Source organism: Rhinolophus ferrumequinum, chromosome 17 (assembly GCF_004115265.2).
Source record: "Rhinolophus ferrumequinum isolate MPI-CBG mRhiFer1 chromosome 17, mRhiFer1_v1.p, whole genome shotgun sequence".
In the NCBI taxonomy this organism is placed as follows: domain Eukaryota; kingdom Metazoa; phylum Chordata; class Mammalia; order Chiroptera; family Rhinolophidae; genus Rhinolophus; species Rhinolophus ferrumequinum.
The window spans coordinates 63,102,691-63,130,508 of record NC_046300.1 but is presented as its reverse complement, the minus strand read 5'-3'; the positions used below and the strand labels follow the sequence as shown (position 1 = coordinate 63,130,508).

The following is a 27,818-nucleotide window of genomic DNA, read 5'->3' as shown; positions in this document are numbered from 1 at the left end:
ATCCCCATTTTACTGCCAAGAGAACTGAGGCTGGGGGAGGCTTAGTCACTTTCCCACGGTCACAACCTTGTCAAGCACAGGAACCAGAGTTTGCAGCCGCGGGTGTGACTGTACAGCATTCCTCGCAGCACTTAAACGTTCTGCCTCACCCAGGGTGTCAGGGGGCTTATCTCACAGCCGGGATTGGAAGGCGTTCAGCAATAATTCTCCCTTCTGCTTATCTGAGTTCCCTGAAATTTTTGCATCTACCCTGTATATAACTACTGAAATCAGAGGGGAAAAAATGTCTTAAAAAGAAAGAAAAACCACAAGACTAAGACTCTGGAGTCTGAGTCAGAAGAACTGAATTAAACACCCATCTCTCTTTAACTGGTTGTCTGACCTTAAGCTGGTAATTTCACTTGTCTGGGCCTTGGTTTCCTTTTCTGTAAAATATGATCAGTGGACTAAAATATCTGTTAGGTTCCTCCTAGGTTGGAAGTTATATACATTTATTTGAGGGGGGTGTTGGAGGTTGTATCTAGTAGATGCTTTTTTTTCCTCATGGGACGTGCTGAGACAGAAAAGCTTTGGGGATATAAAGTTTATAGTGGTTCCTGTGTGAGTGCTCTGGAAGCAAAATAAGCTCTTTGTTATTAAAATCATGAGTTTCTCAACACAAATGTATTAGAACAGAATCTTGGTTGGCATAGGAGTCTTCATACAGATTTTGGCCTTTTATGTATAGAACATTTCTGTTATCAATATCTGTCTGGTTGTCTAGTCTAAACTTATTGGTTTTGTGATGTTGAGGTTGTGGAGGAAATGTTAGAGTTAAAATACATGGCCTTTTATTAAGTTGGTTACATTTATAGATCTTGAGAAGCCTTGGAGTGATAGAAATCTGAGTTATACCTTGCATTAAACAGAGTTATATAAAGCCTGTTGAATATTAATTTTGTAATGATTCACCTTACAGTTTTACGACTAGCTATAAAAAGATACTGTGAATAATTGAGCCCATGGTCTATAAAATGAAGTCTAGGAAAGAGAAAGTAATGGGAAGTGAAGAGAGCAAAGCTTCTTCCCTCTTTCCTGAGATCGAGTTAATCCCAGCCCCGTCCTTCAAATTCAGACTCCCTAGTTTCTTAGAGCATTAGTGAATGTATAGTAAAGAATACAAAGCTAATAAAATGTGGATATTTTCTATCATATTATCGTTTTCATTATTTTTAGTTTGGCCTCTAAATATATTTGATCTTTATAATCTAAATATTTTATAAATCCTTTTCCAGGTTACATTTTTCAAAATTGTTTCTAAAATAAAGCAAGTTCTTACACATGAGAAATAACATTACTTATATTTCTTACCTCTAAGATTACCCTTTGCAGAAGTTACACAAATGAGCAACTAGCATGGAAAAAGATGCTCAACATTACTAGCATCAAGGAAATGCCAATCAAACCACAATGACATACCACCTCATGCCTATTAAAATGACTACAATTAAAAGACTGACAATACCAAGTGATGGTGAGGACTTGGAGCAACTGGAACTCACATAACACTGCTGATGGGAGTGTAAAATGGTAAAACCACTTTGGAATATAGTTTTCCATTTTTATAAAATTTAAAATACCCTTATCATAGGACCAAGCCATTCCACGCCAAGGTGCTTACAGAAGAGAAATGAAAATACACATATAAAGGGCCAATCAAAGACTTGTACTAGAATATTCATACAGCTGCATTCATGATAACCCCAAACTGGAAACAATTTAAATATCCATCAGCAGATGAATGGATATACAAATTGGGATAGGGCCATAAAATAAAACAAAATGATAAAAAAGAACAAACTACTAATATGTGCAACAACATGGATGTATCTCATTTTTGATATCTCATTGTGCTGAGTGAAAGGAGCTAGATGCAAAAGACATTCAGTGTGTGTGACTCAATTCATATGAAAGTCATGAAAGTCTAGAAAAGCACACTAATATATAGTGACAGAAAGCAGATCACTGGATGTCTGGGCAGTGGTAGGAGGTGATGGGGGAGCTAGAGTACAAAAGGAACTTCTCAGGGATAGAACTGTTCTGTATCTTGATTGTGGGACAAGAGTGTATCTGTTTGTCAAAATCCGATGAACTAACTGAACACTTAAAACGGGAGTATTTGTTTTATGATGTGTAAATTATACCTCAATAAAGTTGATTTTTGAAATGCCGTTTGCAATCTCTCGTTGGTTCATTAGCATCTTTAGAAGCTGATCTTCTAAGATCTTGATTCGAAATCAAGTTTCAGTATTTACTCACTGTGGCCTCATTAGTCTCGTACTCACTTATATGAAATAGGTGTAATAACTACATTTGGCCAACCTCTTAGAATTGCCTGAAAAACAAAAGGAATATTGAATATATAAAATTGATTTGTAAATTAGGATCCTGTGCAGAAAATTGGCTGTCATTACTACTCTGTAGCTCACTCTGTAAGTCAGAGTGAAATTACCTTGGCAATGGGATCCATTTATAATTTCAGTGAGTTGATGCTTTTATCTGGGCCTCAAATGAACTCTCCCCATATTGACTGCCTGGTTAGAGCACAGAGTATCCTAGCAAATTCCCTTTGCACTTTAAAAATACCCACCTGCCTCAGTCCATGTGACATACCGATCAACCCACTCAGACGCTAAGCTCCTCACTTGCAGCAGTGACAACCTACACAGTTGTTCCCCTGAGTCAAGACACACTGTAGAAGTCATCTTAGCTTGTCAATGAAGTTTAGATTTCATTTGACATCTCCAAAGAGTCTTCGGATTTCAGAGTGGTGAGCTCTGCGTCAGAGACTCTAACCTAGCTGTGGGGTAACAATGAAGATATTCATAGAGCTATGTCTCCTGCAAATTAACGACTTGTCTTCCTGGGAAGAAATTGAGTTTTTACTCTGAATGGAGAGAACATTGAAAAGTTGGGTCCTAGTTTAATCTAAAACAACACATGCTTTCTTTTGACAAAAAGTCACTGAGTACCTCCTACTTTGCAGTGAATAGGACAAGCAAGACCTCCCCACTCATGGAGCTTATATTCTAGTGGGGGAGGGGGACCAGTAAGCAAATAAACAATGCAATTTCAGCCTTACACCGGAAATAAATGGGGGTTGAGAATAACACAAATGCAGGATACTATTTAAGATATAGTGGTCAGGGAAGGTCATGTGTGTTGCGTAGGAATGATGAGATGGAGCCAGCGTTGTGACAGTCTGGAGAAACAGTGACTGAGCAGCCGGATTAGCAAGTGAAAATGGACTTGCTAAACAAGGAAGAGTGAAGGGAAGACTGTCATCAAATGAGGTTTTAGGGGCAACCGGTTGGCTCAGTGGTTAGAATGCAGTGCTCATAACACCAAGGTCGCCGGTTCGATTCCCACATGGACCAGTGAGCCGCGCCCTCCACTATTAGATTGAAAACGACGACTTGACATGGAGCTGATGGGTCCTGGAAGAACACCCTGTTCCCCAATAAAACTTAAAAAAAAAAGAGGTTTTAGCCTTTGAAAATCAGAAGGCACTGAAGAGTTTTAAGAAGTTGAAATTACTTGATATATGCGGTCACCCTGTGAATAAGGGGTTGTCGCAGGGGTCAAGTGGGGAAATTAGTAAGCAGACTCGAAGTAGGCTTACGGAAAGATGACATAGCTTCGCCTAGGATGATGACAATTGGAAATAAGGAGCTATGAAAAAATAGAAGGGACCTGTTACAGATAGTGCTGCTGCGGTTTGATGAGTGGGAAGTGGGGTGATGAGGGAAAAGAGTACAGTTTTATGGCCTGAGCAGCCAAGAGGTGGTGGGAGTCTTTCTTCGGAGACCACCAGGCATGACTGGTTAGGGTGTGTGGATCCTTTGTCCCCTGTTAGAACGGTGACCAAGTTCCTCTCAGGACTGGAATAGCAGTAAGTATTTGTAAATACTCTGTGACAGGAGCTCTGATTGTAAAGACCCTATCATCTCCCTTCTGTGATTCTCCAGACATGCTAATAAGTGGGTGCTGGAAATGCCACGACTTTCTAATCATAACCCATTTTCCTAAGGCCATTTTCAGCAGAGACCAGTTCAGGACTAGATCCAAACCCTTTCTGGCTTCTGTTGTTTACTGCTGGCACGTCACTGTTGGCATCATGCTCACAGCAGGGGGAGGGCTCTGACGAGTTTACTTTTGCTTTGGGAGACTTTCTGGAAGGTTGCCTATTTTTTGTTAATTATGGCTCGGGAACCACTTTGTCAGAAATGTTGGAGCCCAGAAGTCTAAAAAAAATTACAAGGTTTTAAGTACTTAAGTATTGCTAATTTCTCCATGAGTTTATGGCTAAGATTGGATGTTTGAGCTGTTTAGTTCCTTGTTTACCATTTTGCATAGAGTCACAGATCCAATTTTGCCTATCAAAGCAAATTTTAAATGTGTTTCAAAAAATAAGGATGGCATTAAATTGTTTTGACCTAGGTGTGTTGAGATTTTGTTGTTTCTTTATATTATGGAGAGTAGAGTAGTGAATTTAGCACTGGAACATCTCAGGTTATGAAAATCCTGTTTGAGTAACAATGAGAAAATTCTGTTAAGGTTTTTTTTTTTATTGTTTTCTTTTCTATTATAAAAATAATATAAGCTCATCGTAGAAGATTGGAAAATACAGGATAAAAATCAACCAGAGCCCAATCACAAAGAAATCCATGAGATGTTGAAGTTTCTTCTAAAATGTTAGAGCAGGAAGGGGCTTGTTGAATTATCTGGTCCAGCTTCTTGTTTTGCATATGAAGGAACTGAAGTCCAGGACAGTGTGGGGCCTAGAACCTAGGCCTCCTCTCCCACAGTTTTGAGCTGTTTGCCTAACTGTTTCTGTGGCTTCAGAATCACATCAGGTTCTTGGGGTCTTTGACGGTGAGGATCTGCTACACCCTCTTTTTGAGCAAAGATGTGGCGTAGCTTGTCACTGGGCATACATGTGGCTCCATCTGCCCCCTGGTTTCTGGGAGGCTGCATGGTCTTAAAGAAGGATGGCATTAACTTGCTTTGACCTAGGGAAACATTTCCCCAAGAACGGTTTTTGAGCCACCTGTGTCAGAATCAGCTAAGCTGCTGGTTGGAAATGAAGACTCCTGGGCCCCATCCCAGGTCTGCAGAACCAGCATGTCTAGAGGTGGGAGTGGGGTCTGCCTTCTTACCAAACTCAGACCCACTAAAAAGGAATACTTTGTCAATAAGAATAAAACTTCTTATATTGAGTCCTTCAGGTTGTCTAATTTATGATAGATGATTGATGATAGATAGATAGATAGATAGATAGATAGATAGATAGATAGATAGATATAAATGGATAAAAAGTTTCTTGCTCCATGCAAAGAAACTGTTAATGGTTATCTCCTGTGTGTAGAAGTCGGGTGAAGGAGTGAGTGGAGCTTTCACTGTTCTAAGTAACTTAGAAACCTGGACATGCAGACAGTAGATGTACTTAGGATTCTTTTTGTAAGCATTTCTGCAGTTATTTCTTTGAGAGACTAGATAGGTCTATTTAATATTGTGTGTGGCCAGTGGGAGAAAGGAAATACTCCTTTGTTAATATACCAGTACGAGGACATAGAAGGAACAACCAGGGGGACCAGGGGAGATCCAAGTTCATTCATTTTTTCACTCACTGATTTATTCAATAAATATTCATTGAATACCTAGTGTGTGCCAGGAACTGCTTGAGGGGCTGAGGACACAGGAGAGAACAAGATAGCAGAGTCCCTGATCTTGTAGAGCTTATGGTCTATGGAGAAACTCCAATCAGGACTTAAACAAGATAATTTTAAATGGTGGCAAGTGCTGCGAAGAAATAAAGGCTCAATGTCATTGTGAATGATTGAGCCATTCTCTGCTGGGTAGGGATAGTCTCTCTCAAAGGTGACATCTGACCTGAGGCCCTAATGGCAAGAAGAAACCAGCCATGTGCATATCTGGAGAACAAGTTTCCAGAAAAAGGAAGTAGCAAGTACAGGGTCCTGAGGTGGAATTAGCTTGATGTGTTTGGGGTACATATGGAAAACCCATGTGGCTAAAGCTTAATGACTAACAGAAGATGCAGGATAAACTTCAAGAGGTTTTGCACTGAAATGAATGAAACTAATAAAAAAATAAATTTAAAAAAAAAGGAAAGTAGGACCAAGCCATGTCCTGTAATTATGCCACAGTAAGGAGTTTGAATTCCATTCCAAGTGTAACAGAAAACTACATTCAGGAAGAGATGAGTTGATATCTTCAGATTTGGGTTTATTCATTTATTTATTTTTTAAGTCACTTCAGCTCTCAAAATTATTTAGAAACTTAGAGTAAGTTTTAAAATGTAAAACCTTAAAATCTCTAGGAAGAAAGAAAAAGATATCTTTATGCTCTTAGGATAGACTACATTTTATAAGCTAGAGACAAAAATCACATTCAAGAATGACAAGGTTGGTGGATTTCACTATATCAAAATGTGTAATTTCTGCACAAAATAGCACCATAAAATTAAAAGGCGAGCAGCAAACTGATAGAATATATTTGCAACCCCAAACAACTATTATTTTTTATTTGCAACCCCAAATAACAAAAGCTACGTTTCTAGAATCTCTAGTGAACTTCTACAAACCAATCAGGAAAATTCAAACTACCCGGTAGAAAAATGGACAGCTATTAACAGGCGCTTTCCTGAGATGGAGACATGAATGAGCAATAGCAATAGGAAAATGTTGTCCACTTCACTAATAAAATCAGGAAATGCAAGTTCAAAGTCACCAGGTAGCATTTTGTGCCTATTTGTTTAGCAGAAATTCAAAAGACTTGGCAAGGAATCAAGATAAACGGGAACTTTGAAGAGCAGGTTATCATTGCTCGTTGGACTGGAACATACACACGTTCTACAACACACAGTTTCTGCGGGAGACTGTAATCAGTAGTGTTTCTCAAAGACTGGCTGTTTTTGAGGGGACAAGTTTTGTCATTCAGGACTTTCATGCGCTGTGGAAAATTTAGGATTTCTGCCGTATCCCACCCCTAGCTCCCGAAAACATTCTCCCACATTTCCAAATACCCACTAAGTGAGCTGGACTGCCCATGGTGAGACCTACTGGGAGAAAAATCCCTCCACACACACACACACACACACACACACACACACACACACTAATGAGCAGTCTGTTCCCAAACAACCTCTGCCCCTGAATGGAGAAACCTGGGCCTGGAAGAACCATGTTATGATAAAAAATTGGACACCACCCAAATAGCCATCAGTCCAGAAATAGAAAATTAAACTATGATGTGGTCATATAATAAAGCACTATATGACAATTGATCTAGATATGTATGGATCAAAATATATTAAAATTAGATGTATATTAATATCAAAATTATATTAATATCAAAATTAAAATATATCAAAAACAATGTTGAGTACAATGTAATATACAGCTTGGTATCCTTTATAAAAAGTTTAAAATCCATAAGACTATAGGATAGATTGTTTTGGATACACACACACACATGCATGGACTTGATATGCACCAAATTCATAATAGTGAAAGTCTCTGAAGAGTAAGGAAGAACTGGAAAAAGTAACATTAACATAGGGGATTTTTTTTGGTTATTATTTATTTATTTAAAGTTTATTGGGGTGACAACTGTTAGTAAAGTTACGTAGATTTCAGGTGTACAATTCTGTAATACATCATCTATATATCACATTGTGTGTTCACCAGCCAGAGTCAGTTCTCTCCATCACCATATATTATACCCCGTTTACCCTCTTCTAGAGCCCTCCTCTCTCCTTTCCCTCTCGTAACCTCTAAACTATTGTCTGTGTCTATGAGTTTTTGTTCCTTCATTTGTTTGTCTTGACCTTTTGTTGTTTTCAGTTTTATATACCACATATCAGTGAAATCATATGGTTCTCTACTTTTTCTATCTGACTTATTTCGCTTAGCGTTATAATCTCAAGATCCATCCATGTTGTCACAAATGGTAATATTTCACCTTTTCTTACCACCAAAAAATATTCCATTGTGTATATAAACCACAACTTCTTTATCCATTCATCTATCGAAGGACATTTTGGTTGTTTCCATGTCTTGGCCACCGTAAATAAAGCTGCAATGAACATTGGAGCACACATGTCTTTATGGATAAATGTTTTCAGATTTTTTGGGTAGGTAAATACCCAGGAGAGGGATTGCTGGGTCATACGGTAATTCTATTCTTAATTTTTTGAGGAACCTCTACACTGCCTTCCATAGCGGCTGCACCAGTCTGCATTCCCACCAACAGTGTAACATAGGGGATTTAAATCCTATGTGGCTGTATCTCTTAAACGAGTAAAGGCAGGATGTGAAATGAATATGAAAACCACATTTGTTCCTTTTGAGTGATGGGCACATGAACAGGAGTTTGTCACATTGTCCTTTGTATGTTGCTGTATTTTTGCCCCACTTGTGCTGCCGCATAGAGAATGGGTGGAGTGAGTGGAGGGGAGCACGGGGGCGGGTGAATGCGAGGCCAGCCTGGGAGCAGAGCCAGCCTGCGAGGTGCCCCGGGAGGACCCCAGCATCCCTGCTACGACCACTGTGAACTGAAGAGGATGTGACCACTGTTTTGTTTCATTTCTCTATTGGCCTAAAGTTCTTCCTAGACTAACAGTTCCCCTTGTTGCTTCCCTTGTCTTCTAAGATACGAAATCGTCACCTAAGCAAGCCAGGAATCTGACGTCTAAACGATTTAACTGCTTCCCATCCCCATCCCTGCAATGATGCTCCTACACTTACTTTTTCTGAGAATTTTTATTGTGGCAATTACACATAACATAAAACTTACCACTTTAGTATTAAATGTACAGTTCAGAGGATTTAGGTACATCCACAGTGTTGTGCCACCATCACTGCCATCTTCCTCATCAGCCCAGACTGAAAGTCTTTGCCCATTCAACAATAACTCCATCGCTCAGTCCCCTCATGCAGATGACCTCTGTTGTATTTTCTGTCTCTATGAATATGGCTCCTCTACGTACCTCGTACAAATGGAATCATACAATATTTGTCCTTTTGTGGCTGGCTTATTGGACTTACTATTACGTGTTCAAGATTCATCCACATTGTAGCATGTATCAGAATTTCATTCTCCTTAAGAATGAATACTGTTCCACTGTATATACCACATTTTGTTTATCCATTCATCCGGCGATGGACAGGTGGGCTGTTTCCACCTTTTGGCTGTTGTGAACAGTGTAATATGTAATGCAGCTGTGAGCATGGTCTACAAATACCTGTTTGAGTCCCTGCTTTCAGTTCTTTGAAGTCCACACCCAGAAGTGAAATTGCTGGATTATATACTAATGTTATGTTTAATTTTTTAAGGTACTGCCAGACTTTTTTTAAATTAAAATTTATTAGGGTGACAATGGTTAATGTTAATAAAATTACATAGGTTTCCGTTGTGTTGCAATTCTGTAACACATCATCTATATATCACATTGTGTGCTCACCACCCAGAGTCAGTTCTTTAATCACCATATATTTGACCCATTTACCTTCTTCTATCACCCCCTGCCCTGTTACCCTCTGGTAACCACTAAACTATTGTTTGTGTCTAGGAGTTTTTGTTTTTTTATTTGTTTGTCTTGTTCCTTTGTTACGTTCAGTTTTATACCCCACACATCAGTGAAATCACTGCCAGACTTTTTCAAAGTGACGGCACTATTTACATTACCATCAGCATGGTACACGTTTTCCAGTTTTTCCACAGTTTCACCCACACTTATTATTTTCCATTTTTTAAAATAATAGCCAACCCAATGGATGTGAAGTGGTGTCCCATTGTGCCTTTGTCCTATTCTTCTTTTACAATGTGTCAAGAAAGCCTGTACATGTCTTCTGTCTGATTGATTCATCATGCTCGTGTTTTTTACTATTTCAGCATTTTCCAAAACGTTTTACATGCAACATAGGTCCTGGTAGAGGCTTCTGGGATGGCGGGAGGGATGGGCAAGGGAGGATCTGGGGTTAAATAAATGGAGAAGCAACGCAAACTGCAGCAAAGTCAGATCAAACGCGTGTTTAACTTCGGTAAATTCAAGAAGGGATGCTGTCCTGAATCTCCCATTGCTTGCTGCTCTCAGTTTCTTGAAGCATCTTACCAGGCCCAGAGTGGCTTTGTTATTTAAAAAAATATGCGTCTTTTTATACAAGTGGCCCATAAACAAGCCAATTTTTTCATAGAATTTCTCAAAGAAAATTTTACCTGTTGAACTTGAGAGGAAAGAATGGCCATATTGCTGATGACGTGGGATGCTGGTTTCTCCCAGAGCACTTTCCTTGAGGGACTATCAATGTCACTTTTGACCATACACAGTGTCACTTTGAGGGGACTTTAAAAACTCCTTCCCACGAGAGATGCACTTTACCATATACCCTCCATCTTGAAGTTTGAAAATGTATGTTTTCAAGATCCTAAGGAGTCCTATAATAAAAGAAACCCGAATAACATAGCTTAAATCAGAAGTTGGCAAACTGTCTCTTTGAAGGGCTATATAGTAAATACTTTTGGCCCTGTGTGTCTGTCACAACTATTCAACTGTGCAGCTGTAGTTCCACAGCAACCACAGATAATCCGTAAATTAATGGACATTGGCTGTGTACCAATAAAACTTTATTTACAAAAATGGACAGTAGGCTATATTTGATTTGTAGGCAGTTTTCTGACCCCTGGTTTAGATCATTGTGAACAAGGTTTATTTAATTATGGCCCTTCCCTTCTTAAAAAAAACCCAAACAAACAAAAAACAAAACAAAACCTAAAATCTATAATTAAATCTTAAATTCCTGAATTCAAATATTAGAGGGCATTAGTTCTTCACGAGTGACACTGCAGGTTGATGGCATGTAGTGGGTTGTTACCTTTTGAGTGCCGAGATTTTCATTATTGTGGCACCAGAACTAGTTACTTGGTGGGTGTTATAGGCTGAATTGTGTCCTCCCAAAATGCCTATGTTGAAGCTCTAACCTCTAGTACCTCAGGATGGGACTATATATAGAAACAGGGCCTTTGAAAGATGATTACGTTAAACTGAGGCTGTTAGTGTGAGTCCTGATCCAGTTAGACTGGTGTCCTTATTCGCAAAGGAAATTTGAACACAAAAAGACACCAGGGATGGGTGCACACAGAGAAGACTAAGTGAAGAGGCAGCAAGAGGGCAAGGAGAGAGAGTCAGGAGAAATGAACCCAGCCAGAACCTTGATCTTGAACTTGTAGCTTCCAGAACTGTGACAAAATAAATGTCTGTTGTTTAAGCCACTCAGTCTGTGATATTTTTTATGGCAGCCCAAGCAAACTAGTCCAGTGGATGGCCATAACTCATCCACCCTAACTCACTGAGACCTTGAACTTCTTTGCTCATCTTCAGGTACCTAGTGTCACAAGTATCTTGCACAGAATTTTATGAGTGGAGGCATATGATCTGCTCTAGTTGCATTTGCATATTTGATATGTTCAAAGATCTTAAGACATATCCCTCATGCATGTTCAGAGTCATTGTAGAATCTATTCCCATAATGCTCTTAGCTCATCTTTCCTTTCTTCCTTTCTTTAGTCTCCTTCCAAATACTCTCCATTCTGTTTCTGTTCCTGGGCTCTGGGGTTTTCAAAGAGATGCATATTTCCTTGGTTTGTCGTGCTGCTCATCACAGACAAGAAGTCAGTGTGCTGGGGCCATGGACGCAGAGAACTTGCCAGCTGTGTGCAACCTTAAACAAGGTGTTGGATTTGCCTGACTCAGTTTCCTTGTCTTCGGGATATAATAATGCCTGTATTATTTTTGGAGTTTCTAGACGCATTAGCAGCAATGTCAGTGATGTACCGGGACACTCTATGGCTTATGGTGGGCACTCTGTGGTAGCTTTCCTAGGCAATCAGGAGTATGTTTATTTCTCTTCCCTTGTGAGCTGAGCTGACATCAGCTGTGTAGTCTTCGTTAACACAGCTAAAGAAGTAAAGGACTTAACTAGCTCCTTACATGTGATGCTGGAGGCTGCTTACTATGTCTTTAGTTACCAGGCTTACCTCCTCAAGGAACTTTACCCTGGGGGACACATGACAGTTGTGGAGTGACAGTTCAATAAAGTGGAAAATGTACTGAGTCATTCCAGTGCCGGTGGCCTGTGTAACCTTTCGCAAGTCACTTTCTCTCTCTGAGCCTCATTTATCTCATCTGTGAAGTAGAGGCTTGGATTACAATGTATCTCTACTGTGTTCTTTCTAAGCCCAATGTTTTATCTAAGTCGCGGGAATTAAGGGGATGACTGAGTGTGAGAGGTTTTCGTTTTGATTGAGTGCCACCCAAACCATTACCCCGTTCCCATGACTACGCTCTATGAACATTAGATGTCAGTATTCAAATTTAAGTTTGTTAACATTTTAATGTTTAATTTAAAACACCTACCATAAAATTTGCCTCTTACTAGCTTTAAGAGTCATTTTCCTCCGACAAGAATACTGGACAACACTGCCCACAAGAAACTCCTGACCTACGCAGTGCTCTCATTTTGTATAGCTGAGCAACTTGAATATTTAGTTTCTGATAGAAAAAAATGAGTTCATCCTGTGGCACCGTTAAGGGCAGCGCGGCCACGTTGCCTCTGAGTTCTTTCTGCTTCCTGCCACAGGCTGTCACCTGGTGCCTGCGTCTACATCTAGGGAGGGCAGAGGGTCGGGTGGGATGGAAGGTGCCGTGGAGAAGGTGAGGCCGTGGAGTGTCGCTTAACCCCACCCGAAAGCAGTGCACACCACCTGCTGCTCCTGCCCTCTTCCTCGTGTCCAGTTTCTACTCACTGGTGCGTGTGACACGGTTTGGGCCCATAGGTGACAAGGGAGATATGTTCCTCCCAACGTAAGAAGAGCTCCTGGGGAAAAGCTCTTTTTCCTCTTTTATAGGGAGAGTCACAAATACGTATAAATGAGTATCTTCTGGCACAGTACACTAAATTTCATCAGTACTCATGACCGGCATTTTATTCTCTCCACAACTGACATCTGTTAAAAACGAGATTCAGGAGTGCCATCGTGGGTTCAGTCTTTCTGAGACACAGATGCTGAAGTTTTACTGATTTCTCCCACTTTGAGAGCCCTGATTTTACATGACTGTAGGTGACTTTTAGCTTCAGAATCTCCTCCTACAGACAGTAGAAGTCTAATACCCTGTATGCAATGAAATGCGTTCTGTAAGAAGCCGAAGCAGGGCCAGGTCTTCAGCTCTTACGCAGAGTAGCCCCACTTTTGTCTGTATTTTGAGACTGTGTTATTCTAAATCTCATCTAATTAGGTGAGTTTCTAAAACTGTGATTAACTGCAGCCAGCCAGAGGGAAATGAGAAATTAGAAATGTCTCTGACTGGAGCTCTCTCGTTCTTTTCTATGTGCCTACAGAAATTAAGGAGCTTTTCTCTTCTGTGTTACAGGCTTTGGTGAGAAACCCAGAAGATAGATGTGTGAAAGAAAAAGATGACATCTGTCATGGCAAACAAAATCCGAAGATTATTACAGTGAAAAGGAAGGAAGACAAGGGAACACTCACTAGTTAAGGGTAAGTGGACATCAGGGTGAACACTGAACTTTGATATGTTAGAAGAGGCAAGTAGGTTTCTGCATGTTTATATGTCAGTCTACATTGAATTATCAAGTGGGGATAGGTAGGATATGATATAGTCCACTCTCAAAATAGTTGTGTTACTAGCAATGAGGAGGAAAATTAGCAAATATAGTTAGTCCCCTACTCTCAAATAAAAGTTAAATGCCCACAAGTTGAATAATAAACTTACATTTTATAAAGGGGTTCTCTTCTCAGAGAGCAAAACAACAAAATAAACAATGTACTAACTATACTGTGCACACATTTCGTATATTTTCAATATTTTATACACACAAAAATATTTTCTTTTTATTTGCCATTAAACACTTCACCAGCTTAAAATCCAGTGGACAAAATGAGCAAAGCTAATGGTTACTTATTTTTATACATACAATGATTTTCTTTCTTAGCTTAGTCATAATAAATGTGTGCTTTTTATCGTTAATGTCAACACTTTATGTATCTTTTCTATTTTCCACTGCTTTTTAGAGTATAATAAGGGGGAATGTAATATTAATATTTCAGTGGTTGCCCAAGCCTTGCCATAACAATGATAATGCTTCAGAACCATATGGTATCTGAAGATGTTTCTGCTTTAGCTGATCTCAGAAGCTCACATTTTACAGGCAAAGGTGATTTGAAGGGTGTAACCCGCTAAAGTATGAATTGTGCACAAGTAGAATGTATAACAGTTAGGGACAAAATTTACACAATCTTTTCAATTGTTTTCTTGAGTAAAATAAATGGTAAGATTGCAGTTTGCACATGATGGCACTTGCTGCGGAGGAGTGCCGCGTAGCAGTCAAGGACACGGACTCTGGAAATTCTTGCTCTGTCACTTACCCCGTGTGTGACTGTGGTTAAATGGTGAATCTTCCTTTGCCTCAGTTTCCTCATCTAAAATATATTAGAACTTACATGATAGGGTTGTTGAATAGATGAAATGAGTTAATATGTACAAAGCGCTAGAAAGGATGCCAAGCATGTAAAAAGTGCTCGAAAATTGTTAGCTGATTTTATGATTGAAATTTCAATTGTTTGGGTTTCTTTTATTTGGGGGGTTGGGGAGGGCAGGTAAGGGTAGAGCTGTGGAAGAGGCTAAGAGATGTCAGTGAAGGGGAGGGTGATGTTTCTAACCCTGGGCATGTTTTCATGGTCCAAGTAGCTATCACAGATGGGCACCAGGCAGATACAAGAAAATTACAGGGCATCCAGTGTGTTTCTCAAGTCTTACTGATTTAGGTACTTTGAGAAAGAAGTATTGGGAACATAGACTTAAATGATCTGGGATCTTCTAAATTATATCAGGTCCTCAAAGAAAGTCATTTCATTTGACATCTTTTCCATTATAACCTTGATAAGGAAACAAAAAAAGCTCCATTCCTGGTGAGGAGTTTGCACGTTTACATGCACGCAAGGTTTTTTCCGGGACTCCAGTTTCCTGCCACATCCAGAGATGGTCAGCTGGCATGTCTACATTGTCCCAGCCTGAGTGAATGTGGGTGCCTGTGAGTGGCCCTGCGATGGGAAGGCCTCCTGTCTGGGTGGGGCCCGCCTGGCACCCCGAGCTGCTGGGGCAGGCTCCTGCCACCCGCTACCCTGACCTGGAATAAGCTGATTGGAAAATCATTCTCTTACTTGTTTTATTCATCTTTCTGAAATGTCTGTATAGCTCACACTTACTTGAGTGTGTAATATTAGAAGTGTTTTGGTTCTTTATTTAGAAGTCTGGTGATGTTTTGTGACCAGAAATACTCCATAGGAACTTAACTTTTGTTTACATCAATTAATCTGTAGTGACATTGGTTTTGTTATATGTCATTTTGCTTAAAGTCAGTTTCCAAGAACCTGATTTGTACATCAAGTACAAACCGAATCATTCCAGACTCCTGGCCGTAATTTGTAAGACCTGGCCCTAGTCATTTTCTCCAACCTCACCCCCTTAGTTCATTCAATATCTCCAACAGGCTAATTCATGTAGATAGAAAGTAGGTTAGAGATGACCAGGAGCTGGGATGAAGGAGGAATGGGAGTTTATTGATTAATGAGTACTGTTTGGAGTGATGAAAAGTTTTGGAAATAGATTGTGGTGATTGTTTTACAACATTGTGAGTGTAATTAACGCCACTGAATTGTACCGTTAAAAATGGTTAAAATGGGAGATTTTATGCCATATATATTTTTACCACACCAAAAAAATCTTTAAAGACAAAGCAAATGAACAGACAAAAATAAAAGCCTGACAACATTCATGCATACATTATATTCTGGAAAGATACCTTCAAATTGCTGTTGGTGGTCATGTCTGATAGATGGAATTAGGGAAATTCCATCCCTAATTGTTGTTAAGAGAGGAAAAAATTTTGTCCTCTATACTTGCGTATTTTTGCATTATGCACAGTAAGCATATATTTTATAATTTTTTGACTAGAAGGTTTTTTTTTTAACGTCAACCTGACCTGTGCTAAAACTTTGGAGTTGCTATAATATTCTAGTTTGTGAAACCAACACAATCCTCAAAGATCTGTTTGCAGTTGAACTTGCTCATCCCAGTGCAATGTTTAACCTGAAGTCAGTGTTTAATTACAGTTTAACGCACAAAATAGTTTTCCTTTTCTAGATTAAATTACATCTTATGGAAAAACAGGCTCTGAATATAGAAAGAATTTGATCTTATCCCTCCCTCAGTGAAGACTGACTCCTCTATCTAGTAATTTATTACAAAGCAAATGCTTCTATTTGTAGTTTACATCCCTTTCTTTGTTAAAGTATTTAAGACATGTTAGTTTTAATAATGAATCTCAATATCAAAACACCTAGAAATTTTCCTAGAAATTTTCATGTGTGATACGAGATTTTTTAAAGCCTTAATTGATTTGCAGAAAGAGACTCATTTTTTTATTAAAGTAATTTTTTTTTTATTGGGGAACAATGTGTTTCTGCGGGGCCCATCATTTCCAAGTTGTTGTCCTTTAATCTAGTTGTGGAGGGCGCAGCTCAGCTCCAAGTCCAGTTGCTGTTTTTAATCTTTATTCGCAGGGGGCGTAGCCCACCATCCCATGTGGGAATTGAATTGGCAACCTTGTTGTTGAGAGCTCACGCTCTAACCAACTGAGCCATCCGGCCGCCCCTCTGGAAGCTCAGCGGCAAATCTTTGCCTTCAATCTAGTTGTGGAGGGCACAGCTCACTGACCCATATGGGAATCGAACCAGCAATCCTGCCATTCAGAGCTCGCACTCTAACCAACTGAGGCATCTGGCTGTCCCAGAAAGAGACCCATTTTAATGGATCAGCCATTGTACGAAAAGCTTAAACTCTGTAATGTGATCATAAGGTTGTTTAAGTATGGAAGGATGTATACACCAGGCTATTCGTGTTGGTAACCTCAGGAAGGTTACCTAATAGATGGTGTCAGGTGAAAGATTAATTTTCTTTATATACTTGTGTATCATTGAATTGTTATAATTAAGGACTTTTCTTAATAACATTATTGCGGTATAACTGACCTATAATAAACTGCACATATTTAAGGTGTGCAACTTGATAAATTTTGACATGAAATCATCACCATAATCAAGATAATGAAAACATCTGTTTTGTGGAGAAAAGGAAACCCTTCTACACTGTTGGAGGGGTTGTAGACTGGTGCAGCTACTGTGGAAAACAGTGTAGCGACTCCTCAGAAGTAAAAAATAGAACTACCATATGCCCAGCAATCCACTTCTGGGAATATATCCAAAGGGAAACAAAAACACTATGCTGAAGAGATATCTGCACGCCTTTGTTCATTGCAGCATTATTTATAATAGCCAAAACATGGAAACAACTTAGGTGTCCCTTCGTTGATGAATGGATAAAGATGTTTTGAGATGCGCGTGCGCACACACACACACACACACCACCCCACACATGCCACAGGAATATTACTCAGCCATAAAAAAGAGGAATCTTGGCATTGTGACAACACGTATGACCTCGAGGGCATTATACTAAGTGAAATAAGTCAGACAGAGAGAGACAAATACCAGTGATCTCACTTATATGTGAAATCTAAAAAAAAAAAGAAACCAATTCACGGAAATCAGATTTGTGGTTACCAAAGGTGGGAGGATGAAGTGAAGGGGGAATTGGATCAAGGTGGTCAAGAGGTACAGACTTCCAGTTAGAAGATAAAGGAGTACGAGGGACAAAAATGTTCATTAGTTGATGGTGTGATGACTATAGTTAACACTGCTGGATGATATGATCTATACGAAAGTTGTTAAGAGAGTAAATCCTGAGAATTCTCATCCCAAAGACAAAATATTGTTTTTTTCTTTTTATATCTATGTGAGATGATGGTGTTAACTAAACTTACTGCAGTAATTATTTTATGATATATGTACATCAATTATTATGCTGTACACCTTAAACTTATACATCACTGTATATCAGTTGTATCTCAATAAAACTGGAAAATAATTATTGAAAAGCAGCACAAACACACAAAAAGATACGTAAACATCCATCTTTTCCCAAATTTTCTCCTGCCTGTTGGTAATCCCTCCCTCCTATCCTGCCCAGCCCCTCCCCTGCCCCAGGTAACCACTGATGTTATTTCTATCATTGTACCTTAGTTGCATTTTCTATCATTTCATGTAAATGGAATCATATAGTACATAATCTTATTATCTGATTACAGCAATAACTGATCTGCTTTCTGTTTCTAGGAACATTTTGCATTTTCAGGCAATATGTACTTCTTTCCCCCAACAAAATTATTTGAGATTCATTCATGTTGTAGTGTGTATGGATATGCCATTCCTTTTTATTGTTGAATTGTGTTCCGTTATATGAATAAACCCCAGTTTGTTTGCTTATTCACCTCTGATGGAAATTTGACTCGTTTCCACTTTTTCACTATTATGAATGATTCTACTTTGAACATTCATATACAAGCCCTCATATGGACATATGCTTTCATATCTCTTGGGTAAACACCTAGGAGTGGAATGGCCGGATCACATGGTAGGTGTATACTTAACTTTATAAGAAATTGCCAAACTTTTCTAAAGTGGTTGTACCATTTTATATCCCACCTGCACTGAATACAAGTTCCCATTGCTTCTCCTCCCTGTCAGTACTTGGTATGATCAGTCTTTTTCCATTTTATCCTTCCTAATAGGTATGTAGTAGTAACTCATCGTGGTTTTAACTGGCATTTCCCTAACGACAGATGATGTGGAATATCTTTTCATGTTCTTACTTGCCATCTGTATATTTTTGACAGTGAATTGTCTGATTCAATCTTTTGTGCAATTGCGGGGGCAGGTGGTGATTAGTTTTCTTATTAAGTTTTTTTTTTTTTTAATTTATTGGGGTGACAATTGTTAGTAAAATTACATAGATTTCAGGTGTGCAATTCTGTATCACATCATCTATAAATTACATTATGTGTTCACCATCCAGAGTCAGTTCTCCTTACATCACCACATATTTGATCCCCTTTACCCTCATCTCCCACCCCCCAACCCCCTTACCCTCTGGTAACCACTAAATTACGTTCCCCAGATTAATTTTCAAACCCCGTGGCCATCTTGTGGTTACTGATTGTTTTCTAATCCCCTCACCTTCCCCTTTACCCCCACCCCCCCCCGCCCATCTAGCAACCCTCAGTTTTTCCTCTTTGTCTCCAAAACTGTTTCTGATTAGTTCATTCACTTATTCTTTTCTTTAGATTCCACATATAAGTGAGATCATATGGTACTTATCTTTCTCTGTCTGACTTATTTCACTTAACATAATGTTTTCTAGGTCCATCCATGTTGTTGCAAATGGTAAGATTTCTTTCTTCTTTATGCTGCATAATAACTCCATTGTATAAATGTACCACAGTTTCTTAATCCAGTCATCTACCGATGGGCATTTCGGTTGTTTCCAGTCTTAGCTATTGTGTATAGTGCTGCAATAAAACATAGGAGTGCATAAAGATTTTTGAATTGGAGTTTGGGATTTCTCCGGATAGATACCTAGGAGTGGAATTACGGATCATAGGGTAGCTCCATTTTCAGATTTTTTAGTGTTATTGAGTTTTAAGAGGTCTTTATATATTCTTGTTACAAGTCCTTTATCAGATGTGTACTTTGTAAATATTTTCTCCCGGTCTTGAACTTGTTTTCCTCTTTCTCAACATTGTCTTTCAAAGAGCAGTTTTGATGGTTTAATTGTTTTATTTGAATTATTACAGTGAGTGGCAGCCCCAGGAACTTTTCATTTAGATACCACCCCACGTGATATCAGGCATATTAAAAATACACCCCACATTAAATGTACCCCACGTTAAAAATAATTTTTACTCTCATATTTTAAGACCGTATAATTTAGCTTTTTAAATTGTTTATTACAAAAGCTTATTTTAGTTTATTAAAACATAATGCAGTTTAATGAATACTATGACTTATCAACTAATGAAGTTGACAATATGTTAACTTTATAGATATTAAGTTAAATATTTATTACTTTAGATTGGGTTCATTTTCTTCTCATATTTAGAAGCCAGTAAGTTTGTTTGGCTGGTTTTTAGCTCTAGAATATTTTTCAGTTCCCCGGAAGATGTGTAGCTTCTAGACTTTGGATAAAACAGTTTGAGACCACACACACACACACACACACACACACACACACAACACTCACACAGTTAAGGAAAAACATGCTAATTAACAAATTAAAAAGAAAACAAAAATAATTTCAACAGCTATCCAAGCATTTAATAGACAATCATGAAGTATGAGTAATAGGATTTGAAACAGATACTGGATTCTGACTGACATTTAGAAATAGTAAATAGGAAGAATTTGATATGTTTCTGCTGGTATCTGAATTCTTCCTGCTGAACTTGGATTAAAACAAACAAACAGACTCTCCTTAGGTTCTGAAGTCTCACAAAATGGCGGCTGCTATTTAAATATTTTTTTACGTAAAATTTTTTTTTAATTTCAAATTAATGCCTGATTTTTGTAAAAATATTCAAACAATAAAAGTATTTTGTGATGTTGAAAATTACAAGTTCTCATCATCCACTTCTCAAAGTTAACTGTTTAAACATTTTCTTAAATTAAAATAAATTAAAGACAACAGATATGTGGTCCTTTCTTTCAAGGTAAGGAATAACTTTAAATATCAAGGATGCATATGAATTTAAGAGACTCTAAATGTCAGATGAGAGCTAAGGATTAAAATTACGGCTCTTCTTATGGAAGTCTGCTTGAAAATCATTAAAAATTGTGAAATATTCAATATCACTAGTCATTAGGGAAATGCATATCAAAAACCACAATGAGATACCACTTCACATCAGTTAGAATGGCTGTTGTGTGTGTGTCACACACACACACACACACACACACACACGCGGAGTTTGGTAAGGGTGTGGAGAAATTGGAATCCTGTGCACCGATGGTGGGAATTTAAAATGGTGCAGCTACTGTGGAAAGCACTATGGAGGTTTTGCAAAAAAATTAAACATAGGATTACTGTATGACATAGCAATTCCACTCTGGGCACATACCTACAGCATTGTAAGCAGAGACTTGAGCAGACCAGCGGCTTTGTTCACAACAGCCAAAGGTATAAATAGCTCAAGTGTCCGTTGAGGGATAAGTGGATAAACAAGATGTATGGCTCTACAGTGAAGTGCTATTCTGCCTTAAAAAGGAATGGAGTTCGGATACATGGCACAATATGGATGAGCCTTGAAGATACTATGCTAAGTGAAATAAGCCAGACACAAGAGGACAAATATTATATGATTACACTTAAATGAGGTACCTAAAGTAGTCAATCCATAGACAGAAAGTGAAATGGTGGCTGCCAGGGGCTGGAGTGGAAAAATGGCGAGTTACCAATTAGTGACACAGAGTGTCATTTTGGGAATATGAAAATATTCTGGAGATGGATGGTGGTGATGAGTGTCAAACAGTGTAATAGTACTTAATGCCACCAAACTATACACTTAAAATAGTTAAAATGCTAAATTTTCTCTATATATATTTTATCAAATGTTTAAAAAATGTTAAGAAATGAAACTTCCCAAGTGTTTTCCAAATAAAAGGGGTTAATAGCTTAAAATAGCACACTAATACATTTTATTGATAGTTGGCCAAAATTTCTTAATGGCCTCATGGCTTAAAACAAAAGTATAATATATTTTTAAAGATTTTATTGGGGAACAGACTTTATTGGGGAACAGTGTGTATTTCCAGACTTTTTTTTCCCAAGTCAAGTTGTTATCCTTTCAATCCTAGTTGTGGAAGGTGCCATTCAGCTTCAGTTGTTGTCCTTTCAGTCTTAGTTGTGGAGGGCGCAGCTCAGCTCCAGGTCCAGTTGCCTTTGCTAGTTGCAGGGGTCGCAGCCCACCATCCCTTGCAGGACTTGAGGAATCGACCTGGCAACCTTGTGGTTGAGAGCCCGCGCTCCAACCAACTGAGCCATCCGGGAGGCAGCTCAGCTCAAAGTGCCGTGTTCAATCTTGGTTGCACAGCCCACTATCTCTTGCGGGACTCGAGGAATTGAACTGGCAACTTTGTGGTTGAGAGCCCACTGGCCCATGTGGGAATCGAACCGGCAGCCTTCGGAGTTAGGAGCATGGAGCTCTAACCGCCTGAGCCACCGGGCTGGCCCCAAAAATACAATATTTTTAAAAGGGAAAAAAATTATTTTCCTTTTAAAGGATGTTTCATACTCCTCACTTTAATAGTGTGAATTCAGAAGCATCAAATTACCAGCCAAGTGCCAGGCACTCTTTTAAGACTTTCCATGTATTAACTAATTTAATCCTCAACAGATCTAGGCAATACTGTTATTTCTATTTCACAGATGAGGACATCAAGGACAGAGATAACTGTGGCTGTAACAGTAACACAGCCACCGTTACACAGCTAGTGAGAGGCAGATCTCATCACAACCATGGGACTATGGCTCTGGAGCTCCCAGCTCTCTAAGCCGCTGTGTTTTCACCAACTCTTAACTCTGAGGAGCTTCGGTATCAGGAGAGCTGTCGATACACTGTGTGAACACATCTAGGATTTCTACTGGGTAGTTCTAACTGAAGACTTGAGTGTATTGATGGACTATTAGCTTTTCTTCAGAAAAAGCCTATGACCTGAAATATGGAAATGATTTGTTTCAAGCTAGAAATTATTCTTTAACATTTACCTGGATTTTTACTAATGTTGTCATGAAGGAGATACAAGAGAGTGCTATACATAAAAATACAAGTTTTTGAGATTTTTATCAGGAAAAATCTCTGGAAAAGAAATCTCCATATTGGAAGGGGAAACATGGCCACAATATTCTTTCCTCACCCCTAAAACTTATGTTTCCCAAAATGTTAAGTTAATTTTAAAAACCATATTTTATTTCTATGTTCAAATAAATTTAGGAAACAGTGAAATTAAAAGAAATAGTTTCTTTGCTGCAGGACGTCTTCGGGACTTAACATACTAATAAATACTGTGAATTACCAAGAAAGAGATATAATATGTATGATATATGTATAATATATGTATAATATATGAAATAATATCTGAGTATATATTATTTAGCATAAAATTGTTTCCACAGAGTACTTCTCTGGAAATCCTGACGGGTTAGTGCTTCCTGGAACACTTTTGGGAATCTTACACCAGTTCTAAAGATTTCCAATCTACCACCAGGGGGCAGTTCCCCCCAAACACACATATTCTGACTTAAACATTGACCAAAACTTTCTTTATTTTCCCTCAGAACACCTGAGACAGGCTGACATTTTCAAGCAGAGTTTGATAAGAACTTTCAAGGGATGAAGGAAATAGACAAGAAAAATAAGAAGCCTTCTAAATAGTCACATTTCCAAAATCTGTGATTCTGAGCCCAAGAAATTGCAAATCTGCCAAGTTCTCCTGGGCCAGTATGGCATACACTTGTATTCTCAGCCTCAGTGTTTGCTTTTCCCTCTTGTTTCTCAACTACGTGACTTTTCTGTCATCTGGACCCACCAGAGTGTCTACAGGCTTGCAACTGATGATAAGTCCCACAGACCCTTGTGTTTCCACAGCTCAAGTGGTTTTCTGACTGAAATTTCCCAGGTCTGCACTGTGATCTTTCCTCTCAGGCCCTGGTGGCAGCTCTGAGGTACCTCTGTGGTGATGAACAGATACTGCAGTCCCATGAATGTTCTAGTCCTGATTAAACGTGCAGTAAATGTGTCACCTCCCATGCCAGCCAGGGCAGACATTAATCGGCACAGCGTGCTCTCCTTGTAGAACTCAGAACTTATCTCACCGATCTTCCTGGCCCCAGGCTCCAGGCAAACATAACCAATTGATTGCGTTAATGGGAGTGGGCCAATTCTCTCATCCAGGCCTAGCATATAAATTCCTCCGTCCCTCTCTGTGTGTCTCTCTCTCTGTCTCCATCCCTCCCTCTGTCTCCCTATCTCTCTCTCTCTCTCTCGCTGCTCTCTCTCTCTCTCTCTCTCTCTCTCTCCTCTCTCTTCTCTCTCTTTCTCTCCTCTCTCTCTCACACACACACACACACACACACAACACACACACGCAACACCGGTTTTAAAGAGCGTATTTCAGACCCGCAGTCCACAGGGTGCCAGTCTCCATGCCAGCCCGCCCTGCCTCACACGCCTCACCTGTAGCACACTGTACAGGGCTGCACCTGTCTGGAAGGGAGGGGTTTGTTACTCGCAGCGGCGCCACACGTGGCCCATTCTGGTTGTTTAATTTCTAATTGCTATTGGTGCCATGTGGCGGATGCCAATTCAAATCAGCACGTCCTTGAAGTTTCCTTTGTAGGAGGCGCTCAGGGAACAATCTGTGCTTTTTGTTGAATGTTAGCAAAAACTGTGTCAGGTGTAAAAAGGCCCAACCTGTACAGTAGGCTTTGAAACAAATTATCATCTGACAGGGCGTTTTTCTTTTAATGCAGAATGTTTATTTTAATAAAGCTAATGTATTATTTTAGTTAGTTTATATTAAAATACAAACTTAGTAATTAATAAAGGGGCAGTCTAGTGTAGTTGTGCAGAGTGATGTCTGGAGTTAGGTGGGTTCAGCTCTTTGCTCTGCCACTTACTTCCTTTGGAGCCTTTAGTGAGTTACTGCTTCACCCCTCCAAACCTTCTGAAAAATAAAGATATAGTAATACTGTGGCTCACTTAAAAATAAAGGTCATTGTGCATCTACTTTGTACCAAGTAGTAAACATCACTGTGAGGACTGAATGGAACGAGGCATTTGATTTACCTGGCGTGGAAATGGTACTATCACTATTACTCTTAGGTTTCAGTTGAAGCCATCATGAAAGGTGGGGGCAAAAGAAGGCCATCCCTGCTCCTGAATTCCAAATCATCAGAAATGAGATTTAGGCGAGCCAGTGGAGTCCAGATTAATTTTCAAATGGGAAGTGAGTTTTCCCCAGTGGCCAGTGGAGTGTGCTGTGTGAACAGAGTAACTACTTTCAAAGCCAGTTTCAGGTGGCAGTATAGCTCCTCACCCAGGGGAGTGGGATCTGAAAATTATGAGCAGCCAGTTCAGCTTTGCTGTTCATTCTCTAGCTTCTGTTTCCTGTTAAATTGAACTCCATCCACATTTGTATGGCAGCTACGTGTCCTCTGTGACCGATGCACTTTAGAAATGGAAAAGATATGTTTGAGCAATTTACAATGTAAGGAGGAGGCCATACTAATGCATTGGCTAATTGTTCGGAAAGCATTATGGAAGTCCTATAAAGGAGAAATTAGCTACTGAGAGAGCTTATAACACTGAAAAACTGCAAAAGACAAGGAAACCTGTTAGAGCAGCTAGAAGGTCTCCAACTTTTCTCTTGGCCTAAGTCACAGTCCAGCCACGTGGCAGGGAGAGGGATGGGGGCAAAAGGACCAGAGGTACAAGAAATAAAGGCTGCACTGTACACCTGAAGCTGAAGCTGAACAGCAAGCAATGAATGTCAACTACAATTTTATATATATATATAGTTACAAGAAGTGGAGTACAGCATTGGGAATAGAGACAATGGAAATGTAATGGCTGTGTGCGATGTTAGAAGGTTAGTAGATGGGGAGTAGGGGGTTATCACTTTGTGGGGATATAAATGATAAATGTCTATTACATTGTTTTGTACACCTGAAACTAAATTTAAAAGTGTTACAATTAAAAATAAATAAATAAATAAAGGCCGTCACACTCCAAGTCCTGCTTACCAACAGGTGACATTAATACCAATAGCATCTATGACTTTTTTATATTGTTTCTATTTAAATGTGTGATTTAGGATCTTAAACTCATTTTTTAGACTTGCCTGTGGAAATTAGCTTCAGAAATTAACCCAGTTTACCTAAGTAAATTTTAAATTCATCTTTCATTTTCAAAAAAAGTTGCTTTTATTTCAACTATGAATTTCCACATGGGTACTTAAATTAGTCAACGTATCTTTTACATCAATTCATTTATCTTATTAAAATAACTCAACTTCTGACAATTCGGTAAGAGGAACATTATATCTCATTTGTTTAATATTTATTTTGATTATCAGTGAAGTCAAGGATTTTTCTTATATTTATTGGCCATGTGTATTTCTTATGAAAATTACCTGTTCTCATCCTTCTTTTTCTATTGATTTCTTATTCCTATTTATTCCTATTCCTATTTCTAATGATTTCTTTAAGAAAGAAATCATTGATTTGGAGGTGACAAACCGAAATACATGCAATATGTCTTAATAATACAGTCCTGATCTCAAAGTTGATTCCACATAATTGGAGAATGTCAGTATTCGGCTTCCGCCTAATTCTGATAGTAGTTGGTGTTGTGTCTGGACGGCTCACGCCCTCTTGGAGTCACAGCTAGCTGGTTGCTCTTTCTAAGGGCTGTATGGTCTCTGCCAGCCCTGTGGCGGGTTGCAGAAGGCTGAGGGAGCAGGCGTCTCAGCAGTTGAGGTGGAGTCTCAGGGAGGAGGCAGGGCGTGCTGTTTATTAGTTCTCATTACAGAAGGCAGTAGCATTGGGCTATGAAGTTGAGCTGTGCTTTTAAGTTTTAAGAAAAGGAAATGCGTAATTCTTCCATTAGTCTGGGCAGTGATCGAATTTTATTCATTTCTATATCTTGCACTTTGGGCAACTGTTGGTTGGGACGATGGTAGAATAACTTACAAGGGATTCAGTTTGCCAAAATGTGGTTTCTCTTAGGACCATGCTCCAGGAAAGGGGAGGCCTTCAGTAAGTTGAATTTTTTCTAAGAAAAAGTTTTATGTTCAAGTTATATTAAATTATATTTAAATACAGTTATTAAAACATTTGTAATATTAAAATTTGTGATTTAATAGCAAAGGTATTATTTATTAATACAATAAATAACAAGGCCTAGTATACCATAATTTCAAAGTAGTCAAGAGTAGAAACAATATTTTGCAATCTGGACAACCACTGTAATGTGATATAAGCATATTTGTGATTTCTAGCGGAGACCAAGTGACAGGTACTGGTACCATCTGTAGTTTGTTACTTGTATTCATAACTGAAGGAATGCTAAATTTTAATTAGAAGCTAGTGATAATTTTAAAGGAGTAATTTTTATGCTAATTCAGGTTCTATTCTTGAATTCTGTGCAAGGATCCCTTGGGGTTCATGGACCCCTGACTAAAATCCCTTGGTCTCTGGGCTGGGGTGGGGACAGGTGTTGACTGCCAAGGGGCATGGAGGAATTTTTTGAGGTGATAGAACTCTTCGTTCTCGATTGTGATGGTGGTTAAATGACTATATATGTTTGTCAAAAAAAGGGGAAATTTTTAGTATGTAAATTAGAACAGGAAGAGAAAAAGGGAGGGAGGGAGGGAAGAAAGGAGGGAACAAGGAAAAGAGAGAGAAGTGGAGAGAGAAAGATGAGCTGAGTATTGCTGCTAATGATTGAGTTGAATATTGCTACTAATAGAAGCAGCCACTGTAAAAATCCCTTTTGTATCGGAGCAGGATTTCTTCTACAATTATCCAGTGCTTTGTTGAGAGACAGTGTAGCAGTCATGGTCAAGGGAAAGGACTCTGGGATAAGACTTTCTAAGTTTAAGTCCTGGCTTTGCCAGTTATTTGCTGTGTGACCCAGGGCAAATTACATGACATCTCTGTGTCTTAGTTTCAT

The 27,818-nt window shown here is 39.0% G+C and overlaps 1 protein-coding gene across 2 annotated transcripts in view; it reads left to right on the top strand.

Moving 5' to 3' along the window:
- FRMD4B (FERM domain containing 4B) overlaps nucleotides 1-27,818 on the top strand; it is a 372,884-nt gene that overhangs the window by 100,787 nt on the left and 244,279 nt on the right. For both annotated transcript variants that reach the window (XM_033132203.1, XM_033132204.1), the window contains exon 2: nucleotides 13,490-13,614. The gene's annotated coding sequence lies outside the window, so the exon portion shown is untranslated. The remainder of the gene's footprint in view (nucleotides 1-13,489; nucleotides 13,615-27,818) is intronic.